Source organism: Equus przewalskii, chromosome 1, assembly GCF_037783145.1.
Source record: "Equus przewalskii isolate Varuska chromosome 1, EquPr2, whole genome shotgun sequence".
In the NCBI taxonomy this organism is placed as follows: domain Eukaryota; kingdom Metazoa; phylum Chordata; class Mammalia; order Perissodactyla; family Equidae; genus Equus; species Equus przewalskii.
The window spans coordinates 83,882,246-83,905,035 of record NC_091831.1 but is presented as its reverse complement, the minus strand read 5'-3'; the positions used below and the strand labels follow the sequence as shown (position 1 = coordinate 83,905,035).

General features: G+C 40.8%; 1 protein-coding gene across 4 annotated transcripts in view; it reads left to right on the top strand.

Moving 5' to 3' along the window:
• BMPR1A (bone morphogenetic protein receptor type 1A) overlaps positions 1 to 22,790 on the top strand; it is a 140,160-nt gene that overhangs the window by 66,558 nt on the left and 50,812 nt on the right. For 3 of the 4 annotated variants that reach the window (XM_070569557.1, XM_070569568.1, XM_070569579.1), the window contains one exon: positions 7,823 to 7,937. The exons of the other annotated variant lie outside the window; for it this stretch is intronic. The gene's annotated coding sequence lies outside the window, so the exon portion shown is untranslated. The remainder of the gene's footprint in view (positions 1 to 7,822; positions 7,938 to 22,790) is intronic. 4 annotated transcript variants of the gene reach the window in all.

Here is a 22,790-nt window from a genome sequence, read left to right as displayed (position 1 = left end):
CTACACGTAGTGCAATAGCAAACCAGCAATTGACATTGGTACATTTTGTATGTGTAGTTCTGTGCCATTTAAACATCTGTGTAGATTCGTGTAACCACCACGGCATCAAGACAGAGTCTGTCACCACGAAGATCTCCCTTGTCCTGCCCACACACTTCCCCCCATGCCAGCCATTAATCTCTTTTCCATCTCTATGATTTTGTCATTTTGAGAGTGGTTTATAAATGGAATCATATAGTATGTGACCTTTTTTTCATCCAACCTAATCCTTTGAGATCCGTCCAAGTCGTTGTGTGGATCAGTAGTTCCTTCCTCCTTATTGCTGAGCGGGATGCCCTGGTACGGGTGCACCATAGTGTAACTGCTCACCTTTCGAAGGACGTTTTATTTTTTCCAGTTTTTGACTATTAAAAATAAAGCCGATGTGACTATGCACGTTCATTTCTTTGGGAGAGGTGCCCAGGAGAGCAATTGGTTACGTGTAAGTGTATATTTAGTTTTTAAAGAAACTTCCAAACCATTTTCCAAAGTGACTGTGCCATTTTACATTCTCTCCAGTGAGCTAGGAGAGATCACATTTCTTCATGTTCTTGCCAGCACTTGGTATTGTCACTGTTGTTTATTTGAGCTCTTCTAATAGGTGTGTAGGGGTACCTCAGCACCGTCTTACTATGCATTTCCCTGATGGCTAGTGTTGTTGACCACCTTTTCATGGGCTTATTTGCGACCCAGATGTCTTCTTTAATGAAATCTCTCTTCATATTTTTTGCCCACTTCACCTGGAAAAAAATTCTAGGGGAAGTTTTTTTTAATGTTGAGTTTTAAGATTTCATTATATATTCCAGATGTCCTTTGTCACCTATATGGTCTGCAAATATATTTTCCCAGTTTGTACCTTGTTTTTTCATCTTATTAACAGGGTCCTTTGTAGATCAATCACTTTAAATTTTGATAAAGTCCAGTCTATCCACTTTTTTCTATTATGGGTCATCCTTTTGATGTCTTTCTCTATTCCCACCCTCCACCCCCAGTATTTATTTTCTGTCTCTATGGAATTTCATATTCTGGATTTTTCATGTAAATGGAATCATACAGTATGTGGCCTTTTGTGCCTGGCTTCTTTCACTTAGCATGATATTTTCAAGGTTCATCCATGTCATATCGGGATTGGTTCTTTTTATGGCTTCATTTATTTTTATGGATGAATAATATTCCATTGGATTGGTATACCCCCTTTTATTTATCCATTCATCAGTTGATGGACATTTAGGTTGTTTCCACCTTTTTGCCTACACTCAGAACAGTGGTGTGCATCCTGTCAGACCTTCACCTTCCTTACACATGTTGGGCACACATGTGCGCGCACACACACCCACTCCTATAATGCGTGTATAGTTGTGTTTTTTCCCCAATAATGAAGTGACATTTTATAATTTTTTTACTTAAGGATATTTGGGATATCTTTCCATGTCAGTACAAATAGATAAGATGTATTTCATTCTTTTTAATGATAGTACTTATGGTGTTCAGTGTGGCTATTTAGCTGATCCCACACTGATAAACACTTAGGTGACATTGGGTGACTTCCTGTTTTTCGTTCTTACATAACGTTGACAATAACCATCCTTATACAGGTATCTTTGTGGTGCAGAGCTCATCTTACCTACTTTTGGATTTTTTTCTTCACTGTCAAAAATCAGTCACTTATTCAAAAATATGTAGATTACTTTCTATGTGCTAGTTACTGGACTGTGCTTAAAACAAAGGGACACAGCATTAGTAAAATGCTGTTGCTGTCTGTTCTCAGGGGTTATCTTAATAAAGAACATAGACCTATAAATAGATCATCATAATTCAGTGTGACAGATGCTACAGTGTGTTATTACCAGACTCCTGTGGAACAAGTAGCTATGTAGGGAGTGGGGAGGAGTGCACAAACGAGGAGATATTTGAGACAGATCTTTGTGAGGACAAATGGAAGTTCACTTGGCAAAAGAAGGATAAGAATATTTTGATTTTTGAATTAGAATAGCAAGTTTGAAGAAAGGTGGAAGCATTAAATAGCTTTGCATATTTAGGAAATAGCAGATAGTTTAACATGGCCGCAGGAAGCTTTTTGGCAGCGATTGTAGCGGAAGATAAAGCAGGTTAAATAGACTGAAAGCAGATCGTAGGCATGTGCTGCATAACAATGTTTTGGTCAGTGATGGACCGCATGCACAATGGTGGTCCCATAGGGTTAGTACCATATAGCCTAGGTGTGTAGTAGGCTAGACCATGTAGGTTTGTGGCCATACACATACATGATGTTTGCATGATAAAATCGCCTAGTGATGCATTTCTTAGAACATGTCCCCATCGTTAAGCAACACATGACTGTATAGCAATCAGTGCCCTCCTAAAGAATTTGGACTTCATTTTGTACATAATCAGAAATGACTGAAAATTTTAAACCACACTTGTGTTTTTTTATTTTCAGTACATTATTAGAGTTGTCCTGTGAATCTTATAAAACATTTCCATCACCACCCAAAATTTCCCAGTTCCATCCTTGCTCTAGGCAACCATGGCTTTGCTTTCTACCTCAAAATTTACCTTTTCTGAACATTTCATATACATAGAATCATGCAGTATGTAGTATTTTGCATCTGGCTTCTTTTACTTATTAGCATGTTTTTGAGGTGCGTTCGTATTGTAACACACACCAGTGTTTTGTTCCTTTTTATTACCTGATAGTATTCCATTGTATGGTCATGCCACACTTTGTTCATTCACCAGTACATGAACGTTTGAATTTTCTCCGGTTTTTGGCTATTATGAATGCTGCCGAGAACATTTGTATAAGTCTTCTTTATGGACATGTTTTCATTTCTCTTGGGTAGGTTCCTATAGAGGGAATTTTGGATCACATGGTGAGTTTATGCTTGTATGTAAGTTTTTAAAAAGTTGCTGAACTGTGGTCCAAAGTGGCATCAGTTTTCAGCAATATGTGAGATTTCTAGTTTTTCCATGTCCTTACCAACACTTGGTATTGTCCGTCTTTTCGATTGTGGCCATTCTAGTGGTATCTCAATGTACTTTTAATTATATTTTCCTAATGACTTAGGATGTTTATAATCTTTTCATGCAACACGGTTGTATTTTAGAAACATGGGTACAGGGAAAGAAGAAAGAATGGAGGTGGGCTACATGAAAGATGAGAACCAGCACTAGATGTGTGTAGAGATGAGGGAGACAGATTTTTAGGATATTTCAGAGTTAGAGTGGGAGCATTTAGTAGCTGCCGAAATACAATAAGTGAAGTGGAGGGAGCTGGCACTAGTGACCCCAAAATTTCCAACTTAGACAGTTGCGTAGATGGTGCTGCCATTAGCCAGAGAAGTGAATACGGGTGTATCAACAATCTTTGTGCTGGTAGATGATGGCTCTTACATTAATATTGTCCTTTTGATGTGCCACTGGAATAAATATGTAGTTTGGAAATATATATCTAGTTCAAAGGAAGGATGTATATTGAGATATAAATTTAGGAGAGTTATCGTTATATAGATAAGTTCAATTCATGGAAATAAATGGTGTATATGTTCCAAAATCACTGTATCCACTGGGTTACTTTTGGTAATTGAAAACTGCTTAACCAGTAAAAGGATTTAATATAATGTAATAAAAAGATCCAGGTTAATAAAATGGTTCTAGGATTAATTCATTCGAGCATAACAAGATCACCAAGGACCTAGGTTCTTTCCATTTTTTAATGCTTTGCTTCTTTATCTGTAGGGTTGTCCTCTTAGGCTAGCTCCCTTCTTCATGGTCCTTAGATGGCTGTCATAGTTCTGCTTGACAAGTTCAAACCCAGAGTTGCCTGAAGAAAAAAAAAGCGTGTTTTTTACCTGAGTGTGTTTTTTTCATCAGTCAGGAAAACCTTTCCCAGAAGCTCCCCAGCAAACTTCGTCTCTTGTCTTACTGGCCAGAATTGCATCACATGCTTCTTGCTAAACCACTCATTGGTGAGGGGAATGGAAATTGCCGCAGTTGGCTTAGACCAAAGCTTTCTAACCTCAGTGTGAAGCATCTTTTTCTCACGTCTGTTTTGGAAGAAGCTTTCCCCCCCTGCCTTTTGGTTCTCTGCTGGAGTTCAAATAGCTAAGGTTTTCTGGACAACTCAGTTTCATATCAGTGAGTTGTTGCTATTCAGTAATTCAGACCAGCTTATATTTGTTGGAATGCTACTCTCTCGTCAACTTTGCTAGATTCTAGGATACAGCAATGAGTAAAGAAACATACAGTTTGGTATGGAAATATGCTTAAGCAGAAGAGTGCTGTGACAGAATTGTACACTAGAGCTCATTTGTGTTATGCGTTTAATACCACCGTTTATATCTTTGGTTTTATGAGAAAAGGCATCTGAGTTTCAAAGTGAAGCTTATTTTCATTTTATAAATGAGCATTTGAAACATTTAGAACACAGCCTGTTCCTAAGTTGACCCTCCCTTTCTGTCTTATGTGGTTACATGCTTTATTATAGAAGTACGTGATAGACCAACCTAAATTATGCTGTTCATTTGAGTTACTTACAGCTGAAACTGTATTATGTTTTTCTGAAGCATAATGTTTGAATTTTCCGTTTGATGTACCGAAGGTTTTAACGTAATACCTTTAAGAGCCCAACTGAAATGTTTTGTAAAAGGTTATTTTGTAATTTGGTTTTGGTTTTTTTAATTGGTTATATGAATGCAGCTACAGTGTTTACGGCAGTGTTTGTCCAGTACCTGAGGTGCTTTTTGTGGGTGCTAAGAGAGGAGGGATGAAGATGAGGAAGAGGGGATTAAGAGCGATGGAAAGAAAAAATGTACAGTCAGTATTGCTGAGTTTGTGAATACCAAGAAATCCCTACTTTTTGAGATCTGGTATAGACTCAAAGGTAATCTTAAATTTTGTCTTAGACTCATTATGTTTATCAAAGGCATATTAATGCTGTTCTTTTCTACAAAGCAAGTCTTACTGATAGAGGAGTTAATGGGTGACATTCTGATACCTCAGAGTTAAAGATAACTATAATATCTACAATTGATGTTTGTCACTGATGGGTTCTGTATGGTTAGTGATCTTTAAAGGACCCCGGTGGTTTAAGATTTAACCACTTTATAATTTTGAAAACCCAGAGGGATGTGTACATTTTGATGGCAGAAAAAATATTTTGTAAAGGCAATGTGGGGTTAAAATGAACTTTTCACACTTGTTTGCAAATACTAACTTTGAGGAAATTCTCATGTTAACTTTGAATTGCAAAATATTAGAATATATCTGGAAAGGTTTGATTTTTATTTATTTTGAGTCCTTAAGAAGTTCTGATGTGTTTTAAAAGAATTACCTTTTCCTTAATGTTTTTTCTGGAACTAACAGGCTTGCTAATTTCAGGTACAAAAATCTTTGGTGAAAATATTATTCCTTCTACTTGTTTAGTGGTTGGTTTTGACTGGATCCCTCGTAGTTGTTAAACGCAAGTTCATAATGCTGAAAGCCTGTGGTAAAGTGCCTTGTAAGTTAAGTGATTAAAGTTATTGGAGGAGGCCGGCCCTGTGGCCCAGTGGTTAAGTTCGTGTGCTCTGCGTCGGGCGGCCCAGGGTTTCACTGGTTCGGATCCTGGGTGTGGACATGGCATGGTTCATCAGGCCATGTTGAGGCGGCATCCCACATGCTGCAACTAGAAGGACCCACAACTGAAAAAATATACAGCTATATACTGGGGAGATTTGGGGAGGAAAAAAAGATTGGTAACAGTTGTTAGCTCAGGTGCCAATCTTTAAAAAAAGAAAGTTATTGGAAACATTTTGCCTGTGTAAATCCTATTTCTGTACGTGTACATATTTCTAGATCTCTGCTTCTAGGACTGTGGCACTGTATGGCAAGGGTTAGGAAAAGCTTCATTTTATTCACACAATTTCTAATGTGTAAAAACTGATTAGCAGACCTGTTCTTAAGGCATACCCTGTCCTTTGATTGTCTTTTATTTACGTCTTAGTAATGAGGTCAAATTTTACTTGGTTTTCCTTAGCCCGTCTTAAATTCAATCTTGAGAAAAGATCTTCTGAAGTTTATGTTTTGTCATGTGTTTGTGTATGTGAGAGAATGGAGGGGAGGATAGATGATTCAGGATCTTGGACTTTGAAGATTCTTGAAGATATTTGAAGATTCCTTTGATTGTGTATTTTCCTTTTTTATGAACTTTAGATTTAGCCTAAAGCTTGAAACTTCTTTTTCACATCAAAGAAACAGTGTTGTAATAAATAGTGCTGTAATAAGCAATGGCTAGTAAGTGGTTTACGTGTTAATTTTATTTATTATCTGATCCATTGGAAATCTCTGATAGAATTAGAATCAGGCCATATATTTTTAAACATAGTCACTTTGATTGACTGTTTTAACCTTCATGAGAATGGGTTAATCTGAGCTTTGTTTAATATAGTGATTGCTTCCCCTCTCTTCTTCCACACACATCCTTAGAAAGAATGGAGTTGTTGGCAAAGAATGGCTTTGAAGGAAAGTTTCTATGCAGTTTTTAAAATGGAAACACAGTGCATTTATTTTTTCATTTAGGAAATAAGAGAAATTGTTTAGCACGGTGAACGTCTCAGGAAAAAAACCTTACATACCAAGTGTCCATTTGGGCCCTCCCTCGTTTCTCTGAGTGATAGTCTGAGAGTTTTATAGTCATATGAGTACCCTGAAAAAGGTAAGGGACCTGGTTAAGTTGTAGGTAACTAGTGCCTTGAGAAGACTGTTAGGGACTCCTCAGTGCGCACAAAGCCTTGCTCATTGCTTTCAGGGCCAGACTGTCTTTAGTTGGACCATGAAAGATTTAGCATCGTCCTCTGGCAGCCTGTCTGCTGAGTGGAGACTCTTGTCTTTAAGAAAGGCTGCTATCTGATATGCTAGACCGTTTCAGGTTGCCCCAGTTTACATGAATTTAGTCGTTATTGCCAAGACGACTAAACCTCAGTGTGATACAAATGATACTTCTAAATGGACTTGAAGACAAAGGCATTTTGACCTTGCAGTGGGCATCGGTAATGTTCTTACAGCTTAAAAATTTTCCCTTTTAATCTGAAACAGAATATTTTGCTGTTGAACTTTCAGTTAAAAGATACATTCAATGAAATTGTTTTTAAGATCTCTAAGTAAATAGCACACCTGTCTTTAAATAAATAAAAAATTTTACTGATTTCCATCTTTTAGGTTGACGAACATTGTCTCTTAAGGCAGGAGGGTGCTAAGGCAGTGGTAACATAGTGGAAGCCCATCCCGTGGACTTAGACCAAGCAGTTAGTTCTTGACCCTCACAGTTCCTGGTATTCTAGGCAGAAGTTCAGCTGAATTTAAATCTGCTTGCTGAGACTTTGTGATAAACAGTGGAAATAGGGATACCAGCTGGGTGGTCGAATCTCGTTACCTAAGTAGGAATCTTAATATTATAGAATTGTGTATTTTAGTGCTGCTTCTTGCTGTTCCTGTTTTTTCAATTTAAGATGTGATTTTTTTTAGAAAGTCTAAGCTAATACAGAAATTTTACATAAGTAATTTTTTCATCAGAACTCCTGTTACCTTTGTAAAGTTGAAAATACTCAAAATGGGAAACTTCTTTGGGCAGAGGTTGGGAAAATGGTAAAATGATAGGTTTCTAACGTACTGTAGAACTTTTCCTTGACTTTACTTTGCAAATGTATAGTTTTACACATTAAATTTTTAGTATTACTTCTACATTTGTTATTTTGACAAATGAAAGTTCTTTCAGTCATAAATAAATTCTTTTTTTCCTGAACAGATTTATGAAAATATGCATCAGTTTAATACTGTGTTGGAATTCATGAGATGGAAGCATAGATCAAAGCTGTTTGGAGAAAATTGGAAGTACAGTTTTATCTAGCCACATCTCTGAGGTAAGGAAAAGTCTTTTAAGAAAGTAATTAGAACAATATGAAAACTGATTTTTTAACAATTGAAAATAGCCCTGTGTCACTGCTGTGACTTTATTTTAGTTTCTTTAGTTTCTTTAATCACTTTCCTTATGAGTTCGTAAGTAGTTCTAATATGTTTTCCTCTCCTTATAAATGTTGAACCTCTTCAAGAGTGAAAAGTATTTATTTATTACTAATCTTCCTTGCTTAGCTCTCAAAGAATAGTCTGTTTAGAGATGAGTATGCAAACAGTTAATTTAAGTGCAGTTTGAAAAGTGCTGTGGGGCCGGCCCCGTGCCTGAGTGGTTAAGTTCACACGCTCTGCTTTGGCGGCCCAGGGTTTTGCTGGTTCAAATCCTGGACACAGACATGGCACCACTCATCAGGCCATGCTGAGGCAGTGTCCCACATGCCACAACTAGAAGGACCCACAGCTAAAAATACACAACTATGTACCGGGGGGGCTTTGGGGAGAAAAAGGAAAAAAAAATCTTAAAAAAAAAGAGAAGTGCTGTATTGAAAAGGTGTATTGGCATCACCTGGAAAGACTCCAGCAGCATGGTCAGAGGAGAGACTTGTCAGGGAGGCTGCACATAGGAAATGACATCTGAGTGGAGTCTTGAAGGATGAGTAGATTGTTGACTGGAATTTGAGAGGCAAGTGAATTTCATGCACAGAGCCCAGCTTAAGCAGGGGAAGCTTGCAATGTGTAGAGTATACAAAAGAAGGAATCGTTTTGTGTGGTTTGAATTCAGCATGTGGGCGACGGTTTGAGGGATGAGGCTGGAGGAGGTCTTGCTTGTGAAGGTCTCTGAAAGCCGTGTTAAGGAGTTTAGACTTTATTTTGTGAGTGGTTGGCAGTCACTGAAAAATTTTAACAGGTGTTTTGGATCAAAATTGTGTTTTGTTTAAATTAATCTAGCGGTGATATGAGTGATAGTTTGGAAGGGGGAGATATGAAAAGCAGAGAGATGATTAGGATACTCTTGATGAAGGTAGAAATCAACTTACGTGAAATTATGAAAACCTTTAAGCGCTGGTTATTTGGCAAATATTTAATTTTCTTCTCCTGTACCCCTAAGTGTATGATCCTTTTCAACCACCGATTTGAAATTGTCCTCTATTTTCTCTCCCCTCTAGTCATGCTGTTCTTTTCTCCTGGCATTCTTTTTCCTTTTTTCTTGCTTGTAAAAGGCCTATCAGCTTGTGAAAGCACATCTCAAGTACCACTTCATCCCTGAGATCCTTTCTGATCTATATTCTGTGACTCTAAGAATATGTTCCTTCTTAGTTTGGGCCCCAGAGCACTTATTTTTGTTCTGTGGGATATTACTTTTTTTGGTCCCTGTTAAACTATAACAGACAAGTCATAAAGGAGGAATCAGAAAATGAAGAACATGGTCGCCATCCTCTGTTTGAAGCCGTATCAGCACGTTACGTATATGAGTAATCCGAGGAATGATAACCAGCGTTGCCAGGGGAAAGTGATGAAAGCCAAAGGAGTGAGCACGTTATTACTTCATCAGGGTCTGCAGCTCTGAGAGCAGGATGGAACGTGGGAGCAGTTAGTCAAGCTGGGCTTTGAAAGATGGGAATAATTTGAATAGGTAAAGAAAGAATTCAAAGATATTTCTGGAAAAGCCAATTGATGGAAAATGAATATTTCTGTAGGAGTGTGGTAGAGGTCTTGGAGAAAGTAGGGAGTGTGGCCTAAAGAAAATTATATTTTAGGGAGCTCACTCTAGCAGTAGTGTGTGAGCATCCATCATTAGAGAAATGGAGTGAGGTGTCAGGGAGCTCAGAAGGTTGGAGGAGAGCTTGGGCATGAGGTGATGACAGTTTACTCAGAGTGGAAACGGTGGAAATAGAAAAGAAAGACTCATTGGAAAGGCGTTGTGAAGGAAGAGGGAGTACTGATTTGTGACTGGATGTCGGAAAGCGCTGATTATGCCTGCATTCTTTGTCTGCGTGGTAGGGATGATGTTGGGCATCCTTAGTAGCAAGCATAAGTAATTCTTCAAATTCAGGTGGAGCCGCGTTTTCTGAGTTTAAAGAAACATTAAAATTGAGGTTCTTCTGTATTGTTGGTCTCTTCCTTTATTTACATACAGTAAATATTTTTGTACATTATTTTCAATCCTCAGCATATCGAAAAGGAGATATTATGAAAAAAGCAAAATATTGCCTCTTTTAGAAGAGCAATTTTTAAAGAAAGAAATACTATCCTGTTCATTTTTATCCCTTTTGCTATAATTTTAAATGCTGTATAAGATTTAGTAAAATTTAAGAATGTTTGAAGTATTTCTACAGGTATAATTCTGACACTCTTACTGAAGATTGATCTTGTTGTAATAGAATTCCTGCTACACGATAGGGGGCTGTGAAGAAGTTCATTAAGCAGAATTTGATAGTTCCACATTAACAAACAAGCGTTGGTATGGTAATGTCCTCAGAGAACTACCGTATGGTGATGTGGTAAGTTACCTCAGAATAAAACTAGCTAGTTTCGATGCTTTTATTAAAGTTCTTTTCAACTCTTAATTGATGAGTCATTTAGGACTTTGCAGTATTTAGAAATATTCCAACACTGTGTATTGAAAATAAAGTAGTCACTATTTGTTTTGTAATTATTCATTGTGCAAAACTGGAAAACATTACGTTATTGAGGAAAAAAGCATTTACATTAAGAAAAATCTTTGTTATTGAACTATTATCAAGTTGTTTCCTCTCTTTAACATAAATCTAAAGTTCTTGAATTAATATTTGTATTAGTGGTCGGCCCCGTGACCGAGTGGTTGGGTTTGCGCTCTCTGCTTCACCGTCAGGGTTTCGCTGGTTTGGATCCTGGGCACGGACATGGTGCCGCTCGTTGGGCCATACTGAGGTGGCGTCCCACATGCCACAGCTAGAACGACCCACAACTAAAAATATACAACTATGTACAGGGGGGCTTTGGGGAGAAAAAGGAAAAAAAATCTCTATCACATATTATATATATATATATATGTATATTTTATGATTCCCTCTATCATTTTTAACTCAGAATAGTCACAACACTGTTTCCCAAAGCGTGGAGTGTGTACTACAAGTAGTATTCAGAATGATTTCAGGTGGTACACAGGTGAAGTTTTAAAAATTTCATAGTTATGTGTTTATTTGACATAACCTCCTATTCATGACAAGTAATACTGACTTTTAGTGACAATGTGTTTCCCTTTATTTTCTCTGTTTTGGACTGTGGTTCAGAAACTTGAGTTAATTATACCTTCAGTTCATGACAGTAAGATTACTGTCTATGTTCTTTGTAAGGCCCCTCAATTGATTTATTTTATCTCCTTTGTTGATGTCCACTCCGTTTTCCTTTCCTCCTGCTGGAGGAGAGCACTCTAATTTGTTTGGTGTGTGTCTTTAAATGGATGTATCCTTATAAAACAGACAGTGATGTTGGTGCGTGTGTGTGTGTTCGTTGACTTAATTAGGTTTTGCTACAGATATTCTGCCCTTTTTTTCCACTGTTTTCTTCAACACTAGAGAGTTAAGATCTCCCCACGTGGCTGTGTCTACACTTGTTCACTGCTTCTAACTTTGGTTTCGCATCCCGTCGGGTACTCTACCACGGTCTGCTGTTTTAAAGAGGCAGCACACTCGTGTTAAAAGCCTAGACAGTGGAGCCAGCTTGCTTCAGTTTGAGTCCTGACTGCACCACCTCTTACTAGGGTTCCTTTGAAAGCAGAGCCTGAGCAAAGGACTTAGGGCTGGGTAGTTTATTTGGAAGGTGATCCAAAGAAGCCGAAATGAGAGGATGGGAAAATGAGACAAAAAAGAGAGTACAGGTGCAGAAAGTGTGTTAGTGAGCTGGTTATCACTCCGGGCAGCTGGAGTTCAGTCCCCTGGGAACTCTGAGTGTACCTCAGTGTTGTTCCGCCAGAGGACAGGGAGCTTGGGCTATTTAGCCGCTGACTTCTGCCTTTTTGTTAATTGGGGGTTGCTCTTGGGGCTTTAACTCTAGCGTTTGTGTGGTTGTGCCTACATACACTGAGCATCTTCTTTAGGTTTGGAGAAAAGCCCGAAGAGCAGAACAGAGCAGTGCTTTGGCTCACACTTGATGGCAGATGCTGTGGGCCACGGCGTGCAACAGTCCACCCTAGGTACAAGGAGGAAAGGTAGGCTGAGGGAGGTGTTGCGGAGCACCACAAGGGTCTGCTGTAGTCCACCCCTGTTATGACTCAGATCACCTCCTGTTCCATTAAGTCCACTCTGTCACTGGCCCTTCAGAGTGGTAGCTGGTTGTCATCACTAAAAGAAATGTCTAAAACAGGAGGGTTAGTGGAGCAAGCTGTACTCCCCACTACTGCAGCTGGTCCTAAGGCCGCAACTGCTGTTCCCCATGAGATGATCTGTAAACCTTGGCAGAGTGGTGCTGGCAGTGGGGTATACTGTGGCAGGGAGGCAAGCCCACATCTGGCGTCAGGTACGCACCTGCGCGTGTCCACTGGCATTCTATAGCAGCAGCGGTTAGGTCATCTTCTCTTCGGAAGGAGCCCATGCTGCTGGGCCTGTGTAAGGCCTTCCTCTCTGACATTGTGGCTCCTCCATTCACGGCCCTGTTGGTGAAGCATTGGTCAAGCATTGGTCAAGCATTGAGGTGGCCGAGGTGGCCGATTGACATCCGCTAACAACTCATTCCATCTGTAGTTGGTGCTTTGTAGTGGGCGTTACTATAAGACATAAAGATTGACACTTTGTGCTGACTCCCGTAGAACCCTGAACATGCCTCTTCTTCAGATTCCTTGTCTCTTCCCTTCCAATTTTGCTCCTTCCGTCCCTCTAACCAATCGGCTCTACCATTCACCACTCCCAGGGAGTCCATGTTTTTTCTTCTCTGGTCACTTCTCTTTTCCCCACTCCACTGAGAGAATTTCCGCCCATCATTGTCTTTCAGAGCCATCCAAAGTAGGGCTGTAGAGCAGTAGCAGTCCATTTTTCACTTGTATCTGTTAATCAGGCCCCAGGTTTTCCTCTTTGTCATTGGTCGTTAGGAACCTACCATGAAGTCTTTGGCGTGAGCAGAAGTAAAGACATCAGCATGATAGGAGGAGGAAACGTGAGGTTCTGGGGCACTCCCGTAGTTCACCAGTGCTCTCCGGACTTCCCTCGGTCCTATTACAAATATACCATCTCCATCGTGTGGTGGCTTGCTGCTGCACCCGACCTTGTGACTTGGTGGATCCTGTTGGGTAGCTCTGGTCACTAAATCCTTGATGGTCCGTGGTTGGATTCTCTACTGGGGCCCAGTATCATGCCAAGAACTACAGTTTTCATACAGTGTTATGGAAGTCATGTCCTTGCTTCAGAAAATCTAGATGTCTGTGCTGCAACTCCCTGTTGGAACTTGCCAGAGAATCTACATGGCTGGAGATACCATAGATGTCTGTAGTCCCTTTGAGCCTGTTGAGTCTGAGCTCGGAGCAGCCTCCACTGGAGCTTGATCTGCTGAGAGCCTCCTTTCCTCTAGGTTCTTGTCAAAGCCAGCAGCCACCAGTTTTGATTCCCAGTCACCCAGTTTCTTCTTTTCTTTATTTTTTAAATGCACCAGTCATTTTTCATTGGGCATTAATTCTGAGCTCCGATAGGAAAGGATTCAGCGAAGATGGAGTTGCTCAGGGAGAGGCGCAGAGCAAAGAAGGTCACAGTGAGGAATACAGAACATACGTCCTTGGCGCTGGGCCCTCTTCAGTGGTCCTGGTGTAGCTGCTCATGTGTGGCATCCTTGTGAGAGAAACGGTGGTGGAAAAGCAAGGCAGCACCAGCACCGTGGAAGTCCCGGGACGCTCCCTGTTTCACCTGGACAGACTTGTTGTCATACTGGTAGTAACCTCTTTAAGACGCTCCAGCGATGCCTTTGGGGGTGAACTCTGCATCCGTATCCATTTGGCAGCTCCTTTATCTGCCATCCGTGAGTTTCTTCTCCTTCACTGGTACCACGGACGCCGTCTAGGTGTTGTGGGTGTCCACTGTCACCCAGCTCTTCTGTTAGTTCTGCTTGAGTGAAGCTACCTGTTCTGATTTTAAGCTTAGCCTTCCCTCTGGTTGCTGAGTTTTCTTTAAATGAATTATAAGCAGGACATGAATAAGTTCTTATATAAAATTTTGGACAGTGTACACCAAAGCCTGAGTCCCGCTTCACTGCCCTCCCACACTGTTGCCCTTCTCCCCACTTTCCCTCTACCCATTTCCGTCTCGCTGGCTTCCAATTGATAGTCAGGCTACTTGAGTTAATGTTGGTATTTAATATGTTCATTTAAAAAACCCTGCACTGGGAAATCCCAAGAGTCCCTTGCACCCCTATGTTCATCGCAGCATTATTTACAATAGCCAAGACGTGGAACCAACCTACATGCCCAGAAACTGATGATTGGATAAAGAAGATATGGTATATATACACAATGGAATACTACTCAGCCATAAAAAAAGACAAAATTGGCCCATTCGCAGCAACGTGGATGGACCTCGAGGGTATTATGTTAAGCGAAATAAGCCAGTCAGAGAAAGACGAACTCTATATGACTCCACTCATAGGTGGAAGTTAATATATTGACAAGGAGATCTGATCGGTGGTTACCAGGGAAAAGGGGGGGTGGGGGGAGGGCACAAAGGGGGAAGTGGTGTACCCACAACATGGCTAACAATAATGTACAACTGAAATCTCACAAGGTTGTAATCTATCATAACATTAATAATAAAAAAAAAACAACCCTGCACTGGGCCGGCCCTGTGGCGAGTGGTTAGGTGCGCACATTCCACTTTGGCGGCCCAGGGTTTGCTGGTTCGGATCCCGGGTGTGGACATGGCACCACTTGTCAGGCCATCCTGTGGCAGGCATCCCACATATAAGGTAGAGGAAGATGGGCACGGATGTTAGCTCAGGGCCAGTCTTCCTCAGCAAAAAGAGGAGGACTGTCAGCAGACGTTAGCTCAGGGCTAATCTCCCCCCGCCTCAAAAAAAAAATGCTGCACTGCTTCTTGATTTTCAGATTTATTCTTACAAAAGTATGCATAATGAGAATACTTGCCTCATAAAATTAGTACAAGGATTAAATGAGTTAATATATGTAAAGTATGTAGAACATATTAGATTTCTTATTTCATAGTATAAAAAACAGTATTATAAGAAAAAGCTGATAAACTTAGAGCTAAGATCATTCAAAATATGGAATAAGCCAGAAATATTTTCGGAAGAGGGCTTTTGAGTATACCCAAGTATACTAAAGTTCTGTATTTCATGACTTGGATCTAAAGTTCTTTCCTCTGACATGTGGAAACCACCAGAGGGCTGTGGTTATAGGAGCAAAGCTCCTGAGCTAGTACTTGGATGGTCATTGTTGGGTTAGTGGTAACTGGCTGTAACTCTAAGGGTTGGAGATGCATTTTTAGATGTCAGTATACTTATAAAGAGCTATTAGAGTATATTATGTGATTTTATAGTTGGTTTAACTCCCTGATTATGTTTCCCTCAAGATATTAATATCTTTTATTCCTTGCATTCATTTATTGAACATTTATTGCTTTGGTTAGTAATGTGCTGGAAGATGGAGATGACGATGACAAGTGCTGCAAGATAAGTCAAAAAACCACCTGACGAGATAAGCATTAAAAGAGGAGGCATCATGGGGCTGGCCCCATGGCCGAGTGGTTAAGTCTGTGCACTCCGCTGCAGGCGGCCCAGTGTTTCGTTGGTTCGAATCCTGGGCGCGGACATGGCACTGCTCATCAAACCACGCTGAGGCAGCGTCCCACATGCTACAACTAGAAGGACCCACAACGAAGAATATACAGCTATGTATTGGGGGGCTTTGGGGAGAAAAAGGAAAAAATAAAATCTTAAAAAAAAAAAAAAAAAAGGAGGCATCATTTCTGTTCGTTTACTGTGATGACACCAGTGTGGAGCATGTCCCAAGTAATTAATAAATGGGTTTTGAATGAATGTTCGTCAGGAGCTGTGAATCCCCTAGGTGCATGTTCTGAGTACACTAGAAGTGCCGGTGGGACACCTCGCTCTCCCTGATGAGTAGGGATCAGGGATTGCTTACAGAGGAGACTCATGGATCAAGTCTGCAAGAATGAATTATGGTTAACCTGGTGAAAACTCTAAGGAAGTGCACAGAGGATGTGCAGAGAAAGGAAGGTCTGGGAGGGAATGCCTGTCCAGAGAGGAGCCACCTGGTCTCAGGATGGCTGGAGCAGTGTAAGGGTGTGGAGTGGGGAGGATGGTGCTAGAAAGCCCAGCAGAGCCACATCATAACAGTCCTTTATGTCCTGTTAATTCCGTCCTATGCAATGAGAATATTCATAGATTTTTAAGCAGAGAGCATGACAGGGTCATTTGGTTTTGGAAGTTAGGTTTGGTTTTAGAAGTTAGCATTTTATTAAAAGTGACCATTTACTAGACTGTCCAGCAACTTCTAAGACGTTCTAAATAATCATATCAACCATATTTTCCGTCAACAAAAGCACTTAAGTTAAAAATGAATAACAAACAGTATATACAAACCCACGTTTAGAAGTTTAAAAACCTACTTCTGCAAATCCCACAGGTCAAAAATAAAATGATACTGTAAATCAGAAAACATCTAGAACTAAACAATAAAGAAAATTAGAACATATTAAAACTTGTGTGACACATTGTAGCCTTATGTGCTCATATTAAAAAATTTAAAAAATAAGCTAAGCATCTAATTTAAGGTAGGAAAAGAACAACAGAATAAATTCCAGTAAACTGGATGATAACGATAAAAGGTAACACTTGTGGAGCACTCACTGTGTCCCAAACCCGTGTCCCGCTTTACAGGGATTGTCTCGTTTACTCTTTACAACCCTGAGAGGTGGGTACTGTGATCACTCTCACTTTACAGATGAGAAGACTGAGGCACGGAGAGAAACATCCAAGTGTCTAGAGTGATCAGTGATAAGAACTGGGACTTGAAATTAATGGAAAAAATTTTTTTAAGGTACGGTGGAGAGGATTAACAAAACAAAGTTGATTTCTTGAAAAGGCTGATAAAATAAACCATATAAACAGTTGATCAAGAAAAACCTGGAAAGCACAAATAGTACTGGAAATGTAAAGGGGGACATAACTTCAGATATAGACGAGGTTTTTTTTTAAATAAAAGAATACCTCAAATAACTTTATGCTGATAAATTTTACAGTTTAAATAAAACAATTTTGTAAAAAATGTAACTTAATAAAATCGCCTCTGACTTAATAGGAAACTTGGATATTTCTGTAATTATTAGAGAGATTTAATTTGTAGGAAGATCTGCGCCATCCCATAGTCTTACAGATGAGCCTTTGGCACAAATGATTTTAACAGCGAGTTCTGTCAACCTACTCAAGTGGTAGATATGTCTGCATTTCCACAGACTATTCCAGAAAATAGCAAAATAAGGAAAGTGCCTCAGCTTATTCTGTGTGGCTAGTATAACCTTGATACCAAAACCAGATATAGATGATAGGAGAAAAAATTATAGGTCAGTCTTACTTATGAACATAGATGCAAAACCTAACAAAATATTAGCAGTGGTGTATTTAAACAAAATCGTGTCTACATTACTGCAGTACAGTTCTGACACAAGGGACCCAGAGTTAGCGTCACTCTCCACAGGTTTAAGGGCATAGTCCCCAACAAGACTGCCCTTACTTCAGACGCCAGTCGCCCGTTTGGGGGTCCCTAGGGCACTGCGCTTCTGGCTCACTGACTGCAAATCCAGGAGGATTCCCACAGCCCCCTCAGATTTGACAGTTCACTAAAATTACTCATAGAACTCAAGAAAGTGGTATACTTACAATGGTAGTTTCATTATAAAGGATAAGACTGAGACCATCCAAATAAAAGAGACACATAGGGTGAGCCAGTCCTGAGGGCCTGCTGGGTAAAGTTCAGCGTGCTCTGCTTGGGCAGCCCAGGTTCGGTTCCCGGGCACAAGACCACACCACTCGTCTGTCAGTAGCCATGTTGTGGTGGTGGTGGTTGACATAGAAGAACTAGAAGGACTTACAGCTAGAATATACAGCTATGTGCTGTGGCTTTGGGGAGATTTAAAAAAAAAAAAAATTGGCAACAGACGTTACGTCAGGGCTAATCTTTCTCAGCAAAAAAAAAAAGAGACAGAGTGAGAGACACATAGGGTGAGGCCTGGGAGGGTTCCAAATACGGAGCTTCCGTGCCCTCTCCCCCTAGAATCAGGGTGCGTCATCCTGCCAACACATAGATACGTTCACTAGCCAGGCAGCTCATCTGAGCAGGGCGTACAGAGTTTTTATTGGGGCTCCATTATGTAGGCGTGATTGAATAATTGGTCATGTATTTGAACTCAGTCTTCAGCCGTATCCTCTCACTGAAGTTCTGGCTGGCTCTGAGCCCCAGCCCTCTAATCACATGGTTGGTCTTCAGGTGACCAGACTCCATCCTGGGTCATCCCTTAGCATAAACTCAGGTATGACCCATGAGGCTCGTGAATAACAAAGACGCTCCTGTTACCCAGGAGATTCCAAGAATTTAGAGGTTCCCTCCCAGAAACCAGGGACAGAGACCAAACTATTTATCATTCAATAATGACAAAATTGAATTTATCCCGGGAATACAAGGATAGTGTGTTAATTATTGCTGTATAACAGTTTATCCCAAAACTGAAGGACTTAAAACAACAAAAACTTAAGCAAATTTACAGAAATTCAGGAGCAGTTGACTGAGTGGTTCTGGCTCGGGATCTCTCGTGAGATTGTAGTTAGGCTGTCAGCAGGGGCTGCTTTCTCTAAGGCTTGACGTCGGGAGGACCCACTTCCAAGATGGTGCACTCTCACGGCTGTTGGCAGAGGCCTCAGTGCTCACCCTGGGCTTCTCCACAGACTGCTTGAATGTCCTCACACCATGGTGGCTGGCTTTCCCCAGAGTGCATGATCCAAGAAAGAGCCGGGAGAAAGCTGTGTTGCCCTTTAAGACCTAGCCTCACAAGTCCTACTGTGTCACTTCCACGTTCTTCTGTTAGAAGGGAGTTACTCAGTCTAGCCCACACTCAAGGTTATTAGGTTCCCCCTCTTGAAAAGAAGGATATGAAAGAATTTATGGACATATTTAGAAACTACCACAAATGGTTTACTCTTTAAGAAAGCTCTTAATATGGATTATTACTAGTTAATTTATGTATTAACACATTGAAGGAAGAAAATGTGATCATGTCAATAGATGGAGAAAAAGCACTTGATGAAATTCAACACCATTTATGATGAAAACTCTTGGCAAGCTAAGAATAGAAGGGAATTTTTGTGTGTGTGTGAGGAAGATTGGTCCTAAGCTAACATCTGTTGCCAATCTTTTTTTTTTTTTTGAGGAAGATTAGCCCTGAGCTAACATGCGTGCCCATCTTCCTCTATATATGAGACGCCTGTCACAGCATGGCTTGACAAGCAGTGCATAGGTCTGCAACCGGGATCTGAACCGGTAAACCCCAGGCCGCCTAAGCAGAATGTGCAAACTTTACTGCCGCACCACCAGGGTGGCCCCCAGTCTTCCTCTTTTTGCTTGAGGAAGATTGTTGCCAAGCTAACATCTGTGCCAGTCTTCCTCTTTTTTATGTAGGATGCCACCACAGCATGGCTTGACAAGCGGTGCTAGGTCCACACCCAGGATCCAAACCTGCAAACCCCAGGCCACGAAGCGGAGCGTGCCAACTTAACCACTATGCCACCGGGCCAGCCCCAGAAGGGAACTTTAAAGTGATAAAGAGTATCATTAAATTTATAATTAACTTGGGATGAATTGACATACATGATATTGAGGCTTTCTATACGTAGTGCAGTATATCTTTCCATGTATGAAAGTTTACTCTTTGTCCTTCAAGAGTATTTAAAAATTATCGTTTTTCAGTATTGTGCATTTGGAAGTGGAAAATCCCAATGAGGATTGCCAACATATCTACCAAAACTATCATTAGACCCAGAATCCCACTTCTGTGAATCTGTACTACAGATTTTTGCTCAGACAACAGTGACAAAAGCATCTTTTCAAGTTTTATTGCAGCAGTTGCTTGTAATGCCAAAATACGGAAACAACCTAAAAGGTCCCTCAACAGGAGAATGGATAAATACAGCTGTAAGATATTCATAGGATGGAGCACTATGTAACAGAGAAAATGAATTAAAAGGAACTATATGTATCTACCATGGAAATAACTTAGAACGTTGAATGAAAAATAAGCACATTATAAAAAGACGCATATAGAACAATACAATTTTTATACATCCATAGAAAATTTAACAATGTGCAAAGCAGTGCTATGTATTGTTTGGGATACGTACTCCATGTGGTAAGAGCATATAAGGACGAGAGTGTTAAACACCGCATTCAGAGTAGTGGTTCCCTTGGAGAGAGCAGGCGGGTGTCAGTGGGATTTGCCCTGCGTTACTCAGCACCTAAGTGATAGGTGAAGTCTTGGAAGCACTGTGTCAGGGAGTGTAGTTCATGGACTCAGAGGATGTGAGAGGGGAAGACTTCATGCTGTCGTTTATTTTACAGATGAGGAAACTAAGGCCCAGAGAGAAAAGTGAGTTGGCCAAGATTGGGCTAGCCAGTTAAGGCAGCATTTGAACAGAATCTCAGGTCTCCTGACTCTAAGACTACGTTCCTTACCATCCTTTCGGTAACATAAGAATATCAGTTGATAAGTAGCTAAACTGGATGTCTCAGGGCTGAAAGAGTGATACTAAAAAGAAAGAAAGGACAAGGGAATGCGCAGTCCATCCCATGCCACAGAACTTCATGGAAACCCTCTACACCAGCACATCTGAGTCTGAAGAGATGTGCTGACGGAGGAAAGAGAGTGAAGCGTGGATGTTTCATTCACAAGGAGGTGAGCTCTCCCTGCGTTCCCACGTGCTTCGCCTGCAGAAGCCGGGATGTGTGATCTAGAGGGCTTCGCTCTTAGACCTACAGGTTTGCAAGGTTTCGTCTCCTGTAGATTGTGCTTCATGCTTGTCAGAGAGGAGTTTCTAACAATCTGATTTTAACACTCTCTCGTCTTATTCAGGGCCTTTGGTGACTTACAATTTAAATATGAATATTACCTCTGAATGCTGGCTGGTCTGCTGAGTGCAAGATTGTGGTTGAGTGTAGGTGGTGCTTTGAAGCTCCCTTTGTCAGACCACATTGTTTGCACCAAGGAAAGGACTGTATTTTCTTTTTGTCTGCGACTATTTCCACAATTACTTAACTTGCTGTAACTACGAGGTACTGTCAGAGTAGAACACCGAGCCATTGTTTGCCTTAAGCAGTATTTTAGATCTTGGGAAATGATGTTTACTTATACAAGCCTTTCTTAAGATCTTTTAATTTATATGTCAAACTTGAGTATATGCAGCAAAAACAGTGGAAAATTTTCCTCACTGGATCTTGACACAACTCAGGGCTCGTAGTTACAGAAGGAAGTGGTGTGGTTTCTGTATCATTTCAGTCATGTGGAGATAAGGCAGTGGAATGGTTTATCGACAGCACAGCCCTTTTGGGAAAGTCTCTCTTGTATATGAAAGTAAAAGGAATTGGCGTGATGTTTTAATTCCTTCTGCCATATTCAGTCATCCCCTCAGCAAATATTTATTTAGTAAATAAACTGTGTGCCAAGCACCGTTCTAAGTGCTAGAAATACAGAGTGAAAAAACAGACTGACACCCCTGCCCTTATGGAGCATACATTCTGGAGCAGGTGGCAGGCAGTAAACAAAATAAATAATAAATTATTTATCAAGTTACAGGATGACAAGCGCTAAAAAAGAAAAAAAAAATCATGGAAGAAGGATAGGAGTGCCAGGGATGGGGATGGGATGACAGTTTTAGATAGGGTGAGTGAGAACACCGTCTATAAGGGGTAACTGAGTGAGCTCTCGGAAGAGGTGAGGTGGCAAGTCATACAGGCGTCTTGGGGAGGAATGGCAGAGGCGGAGGGACCTGCAGATGCAAAGGCCCTGTAGCAGGCCACGCATGCGGGTAAGGAACTAGGAGGCTGGTGCGGCTGCCGGGCAGGAGTTGGAGCCTTGTAGGCATTGTGGACTTAAGCCTGTGCTCTGAGTCGGGAGCCACTGGAGGGTTTTGAACAGAGGCGGGGTGTGATCTCACATGCTTTTTTTCTTTCTTTCTTTCTTTTTATTCAGTTCATAATAGTTTACATCAATGTGAGATTTCAGTTGTACATTGTTTCTTGACTGTTACCACAAAGGTGCTCCCCTTCACCCCCTGTGCCCACCCCCCACCCCCCTACCCCTGGTAACCACTGAACTGTTTTCTTTGTCCGTGTGTTTGTTCACATTCCACATATGAGTGAAATTATCTGGTGTTTGTCTTTCTCAGTCTGGCTTATTTCATTTAGCATAATTCCCTCCAGGTCCTTCCATGTTGCTGCAAATGGGATGAATTTGTCTTTTTTCTGGCTGAGTAGTATTCCACTGTGTATATATACCACATCTTCTTTATCCAGTCATCGGTGGATGGGCACTTGGGTTGCTTCCATGTCTTGGCTATTGTGAATAGTGCTGCAATGAACACAGGGGTGCATATGTTACTGTGGATCGTTGATTTCAAGTTGTTTGGGTAGATACCCAGTAATGGGGTAGCTGGGTCGTATGGCAGTTCTATTTTTAGTTTTTTGAGGAATCTCCATACTGTTTTCCATAGTGGCTGCACCAGCTTGCATTCCCACCAGCAGTGTAGGAGGGTTCCCTTCTCTCCACACCCTCTCCAACATTCGTTATTTTCAGTCTTAGTGATTATAGCCACTTTAGTGGGTG